Genomic DNA, 5,907 nt, shown 5'->3' on the forward strand with positions numbered 1-5,907 from the left:
ACAATTATTTCATAGAAGCTGCATCAGAGACAACTGAAGATGAAAAACTACCATCTCCATATATAACTAATTTGTGCTGTGCACCAAGAACCTGCTTTAAATTTCCATGCCAATTTACAACCCCCATACTGTACCAGGCAAGGTTAGTGGCTATTGAAAATACCACCAGGACAGGGCTATCTAAAGACACATTCAGTAGTGTGTTAACTATACAAAAAGGACACTGTACAGTTTAAAAACAAATCTTACACAGCCTTACATTTCAATTTTTTTCTTTAAAAGGAGTGAGTTGTGTACAGGGCGGTTAAATGCTTTATAGACAAGAAAAAAAAACTGCACTAGAACCAACTTATTCATCATTATCTTCTTCTTTATCTTCTTCGTCTTCCTCCTCGTCATCCTCTTCATCTTCCTCATCTTTCTCCTCTTCCTTCTTTTTCTTGCTCTTTTCAGCCTTGACAACTCCCTTTTTTGCCGCATCAGGCTTTCCTTTAGCTCGGTATGCAGCAATATCCTTTTCATATTTTTCCTTCAGCTTAACAGCCTTCTTTTCATAAGGCTGCTTGTCATCTGCAGCAGTGTTATTCCACATCTCTCCCAGTTTCTTTGCAACGTCACCAATGGATAGGCCGGGATGTTCTCTGTTCTCCTTTGATTTTTGGGCGATACTCAGAACAAAACAAGAAAAAGGCCGAAGGAGGCCTCTTGGGTGCATTGGGATCCTTGAACTTCTTTTTTGTTTCCCCTTTAGGGGGGATATAAGTTTTCGTTTCTCTTTCATAACGGGCCTTGTCCGCCTTTGCCATGTCTTCAAATTTTCCTTTTCTTTAGCAGACATGGTCTTCCACCTTTCTGAGCACTTCTTAGAAAACTCTGAGAAGTTGACTGAAGCATCTGGGTGCTTCTTCTTGTGCTCCTCTCAGCAAGTTTGCACAAAGAATGCATATGATGACATTTTGCCTCTCGGCTTCTTAGGATCTCCTTTGCCTGTGTTTAATTATTTTCCTCAGCGAGGCACAGAGTCGCTCAGTGCCCGTCTGGCTCTCACTTGCCCCGGCACTGTCTCTATGGAGCTCAGTGTACCTGACTTCACTCTTTTAGGGACATTAATGGGGGAAATGTCAATTGTATATGCATTGTGAGTGGGAAAAATTCAGTCTTCTTCCTACATGTTTTTCCTTTACTCTCACATTACTACCACACTAACAACACTTCAACACCATGCAGTTCTCTGTGACATCTGCTGAGTGTCCTACAATTTAACTCAATTCTGACACTGTGCACCTGGAGATAAGCTCGGATCCTACAGGTTAAGGACTCAGTCCCATGAGAATGACCCCCCTCCTGATTTCAGATGTCAATTGAAATTACTAGTAGGTCCTTAGGTTACTCACAACTTTTGTCAACTTGGCTACAAATCCAGGATTCCCATGACCTCCTTCACTTTGGATTAAATTATTTGCTAGAACAGCTCACAGAATTCAAGGAAACACTTGCATTTACAAGTTTATTATGTAATGAAGTATATGATGACCGATACAGATGAACAACCAAATGAAGAGATACCTAGGGTGAGATCTGGGAGGGTCCCGAGCATAGGGGTTTCTGAGTAGTGGGAGTACATCACTCTCTCCATACATGGCTATGTTCACCAACCTGAAAGCTCTCTGAACCCTATACTTCTGGAATTTTTAAGGAGGCTTCATCACATAGGCATGATCAAACATTAACTCCCTGTTCCCTCACTGGAGAATGAGAGTTGGGATTGAAAATTCCAAGCTTCTAATTATGGCTTGATCTTTCTGTTGACCACCCCCATTCAGGAGCCCACCAAGAGTCACTTCGTTAGAACAAATGACCTACTATGACCCAGGTAATTCCAAGGGATTTAGGAGCTCTGTCAGAAACTGAGATCAAAGACCAAATACTAGAACAAAAGATGTTCCTAGTGCTCTTATCACTTAGGAAATTATAAAGGTTTTAGTTTTGTGTGTGTGTGCGTGCATGTGTGCGTGCGTGCGTGTGTGCTTGTATAATTTCACACAGTGACAGAAAACACATTGAATGAATTGTTAAATGATATTGAATGAATGACAATGAATGAACTGTTCTAAAAAATAAGTTAATAGTATTTTGATAAAATGGATATTTCTTTGCATTTGCTTGCAGACAACAATATTAGAGTATTAGTTAGATTTTTAAAATAATTGGTGTATTAGAAAATATCACAATTTCTTATTAGAAGAATTACTTTGTTTTTAAGATTGTTATATTGTTCTTGAGGACTTTATGGTATACTCACTTTAGTGTCTGAACAAGCTATTTAAAAATTTAAAAAATAGGGGAACCTGGGTAGCTCAGTCAGTTAAGCATCCAACTCTTGATTTTGGCTCAGGTCATGATCTCAGGGTCGTGAGATACAGCCCCTCATCAGGCTTCTCGCTCAGTGCAGAGTCTGCTTGTCCCTCTCCCTCTGCATTCTGCACTCTCTCTCTCTCAAATAAATAAATAAGTAAAATCTTTAAAAAATTAAGAAATATGGGGCGCCTGGGTGGCTCAGTCATTAAGTGGCTGCCTTCAGCTCAGGTCATGATCCCAGGGTCCTGGGATCAAGTCCCGCATCGGGCTCCCTGCTCAGCGGGGAGTCTGCTTCTCCCTCTCCCACTCCCCCTGCTTGTGTTCCCTCTCTCGCTGTGTCTCTCTCTGTCAAATAAATAAATAAAATCTTTAAAAAAAAAAAGTTTGCTGCCCAATAAAAAAAAAAAAATTAAGAAATATGTTACTGTAGACCCATTGTTTTGTATCAAATATTCAAGAAATTCCAATTTTAGTAATTAATATAATTTAAAATGAAAATATTTTCAATTTTGTTGTATTTCAGTTACCATATGGCAAATATTATACTATTTTAAATATTAATATTAATAAATATAAATATATATTAAGTATATATTTAAATGTGGGGGATAGCACTTCATGTAAGCATCAGTAAAATCCCTAAAATATTTTGAGTAGTGGAGACTGCAGATATCAGGTACATTATAAATCTTGCCAATGATTTAGATTACTGTGCATTGTTGTGTGGAACATGTAAAGGATATGCCAAGGGTTTAATTTAAACATCGTAAGTAAAATCGGTGTTACTGATTATCCCACTCTGTATTTATCAATCCATAAATAAGTCTATTTTTTATCTTAGTAGTGTTATAAATAATTTCCATAAAAATAACTTGTAAGAAAAGAAAAATATGTCACACATTAGTTGAACTTACATTTTCTCTTTTATTATAAAAATAATGATCCACATATAATGTGCCACTTTTTCTAAATGCTATAAAGATTAATTCAAATACAAGTTATTTGTGTCTTTTTTTTATTATGTTACGTTAATCACCATACATTACATCATTAGTTTTTGATGTAGTGTTCCATGATTCATTGTTTGCATATAACACCAGTGCTCCATTCAGTACATGCCCTCTTTAATACCCATCACCAGTTATTTGTGTTTTAAAGCAGTAAGAGTACAATCACCTACACTCTTCCTAAAACATTGCAGTTTTGTAGCCTAATATAATAATTTTTAGTTATGTTTGTCTGGCTGGCACAGTGTTTATATAAATGTCTTTGAAAAGTTTTATGTAGTGCATGGATGCACTAGTCCATCCACAGCTACCGCAACTACCACTCCTCCCCCTTATTTTTCTCCTGCTTAAGTCAACATTTATGTTTTCATTAGACATGTATAGGTATTTCACTTTTCTGATCCTTGACGTACAACATATATATCATTCTCTCCTCTAGCTTAGTTTTTGTGACTCCATCTCACCTGCTGTCCTCCAAGCATTTTAAGGAAATGGGTTATGTCTTATTCATCTTCATATTCTCCCAAGTGCTTTACACAAGGGAGGAATTCAATATGAATTTATTGAAATAGTTGAAGAGGTGGGAAATAACTTGAACATATATAGAGGATGCTCTCTGAATATTTAAAGAATTAAAAGCAAATTTCATATTTTATAAAACTAGGAGTTTTAGGAAGGTAGCAGTCTGTGGTAACTAATTAACCCTTTTAGACTAAATAAAACCTTCAACAAAACAATAACTCGCATTCCTTAGTCTTAATTTTTCCTGTGATCTGGATTTTATTACCAGTGTCTAAGATTGCTAAATTTTCTTTAATTCATATATTAACAAAGTATCAAATGTACATACTTTAAAAAATCAAATATTTAAATGAGCATATAATAGAAAATAATAGTCACCCTGATATGTGTATGTATATATGTGTGTTTTTGTATCTTAAGGTAAAAATTAATAAGAATGTAAGATGGATTATGATTATTAGGATAAAAAATTGATTTTAAGAACTGAGTAAAATGCATTTGAAATCTCAACATCTGCTCCATTCATTCACATTCCATAATAATAAATCTTTGACCATTTGAAAATATCATTAGTGGGTGTCAGAATTATCTTTTGTCTTAGGTAAGTAAGCAAACAAATACTAAGCACTCATTCTTGTGAGGTCACTTATTACCTATAAAAACTGGCTTGGGGACCAAAGAGTTATTTTATAATTACATAAATCTTTGAATGATTTTTCACCCCTAAATATATTTAGATTACAGGGACAGAACTGATCATGGATATTATCCCCAAAGAAAGCCCTTGAACCAAGATTTATAACTTTCTTAGAACTAGATTAGAAGAAAACATTTCTTAATGCAACTTATTTTGCTATTCACAGAAATTTGGCATATTGTCTTATTGGTTTTTACATCATTCAAGTGACTAAAAATGTATGAAAATAACAACACCATATACATTTACCATAAGAGAGGGAAGTGTATGTCTTGGTAATTTTATTGCTTAGATACTTTTGAAGATGGTTATATGTTACAAATGTTATATTAGCAATGCTTCAAAAAGATGTTTCTTAAACCTTGGGACAGATAATTCTTTTTCATGACTTTACGCTTTAATGCCAAACTATACCTCTTACCCATAAAAGAATCATCTAGCATGCTTAAGGAATAACAAGGATATAGTTTGTCTATGATACCAATATAGCCAGATAAAATGTGAAAAAAACCCATTAAATACTTTCGCTGGTACCATATAAACACTTCATAAAAAGAAATCTCTATAACCCAAATGGAAGCATCTTAGTTGCTTACTTTATACTTAGTATTGTTGGGTTATAAAATTAGAAAAATTCAAATTATGGAAACATAATTAAAACCCTTTTCTATTTCTGTTGTGTCAGAAAGCTGAGAGTTTATAACATGGTAATATACTATGGTTTCATGCTGTCCTTTTTTGTCTGGTATTAAAAAAAATGTCTATATTGGGGTACAATTTTAGTCATCTCATATCTTGGTGGGATCTGGATCTTAAAAAAAAAAAAAAAGGTTTTACAAGGAAATATGAGACCTCCCAGTGGATTTGCATTAGTCTAGTATGTTTTTAATTCAAAAGTTGAGCATGGAAATAGTAAGCAAAGGATTTTAAAGTCACATTATTATTACATTTGATTATAATAAAGATGATGAAATCTCCATGCAAAGGCATGCAGTAGCCACTCAATATCATGCTAATTTCTTTTCTCTATTATCATTAATCAGACATGAATTATTAATGAGATACTTCTAATGATTTTGATTTGTGAGCCTTTGTAATTTATGAATTTCTTCAAATTGAAAATCTCCAGGGTGAAAAAATATCTCATCTTTATGTATATTCTGTCAACTCAGAGTATGCTACCAAGTCAATCTACCAGGAGAATGCAGCCAACCTGTAGATGGATATTTCGATCTATAGAGGTGATTTTAGCTGCATTTTATTTCCAATTAGAGATAGAAGTTTGGTGATGGCTCCTTAGAAAATCACCTTGTAAAGGCTGAC

At 34.6% G+C, this 5,907-nt stretch overlaps 1 pseudogene; it reads right to left on the reverse strand.

The window, feature by feature from the left end:
- Nucleotides 1–288: 288 nt before the first annotated feature.
- On the reverse strand, nt 289–991 carry LOC118552106 (high mobility group protein B1 pseudogene; annotated as a pseudogene).
- Nucleotides 992–5,907: the final 4,916 nt, after the last annotated feature.

The sequence above is a fragment of the Halichoerus grypus genome, chromosome 12, assembly GCF_964656455.1.
Source record: "Halichoerus grypus chromosome 12, mHalGry1.hap1.1, whole genome shotgun sequence".
NCBI classification, from domain to species: Eukaryota; Metazoa; Chordata; class Mammalia; order Carnivora; family Phocidae; genus Halichoerus; species Halichoerus grypus.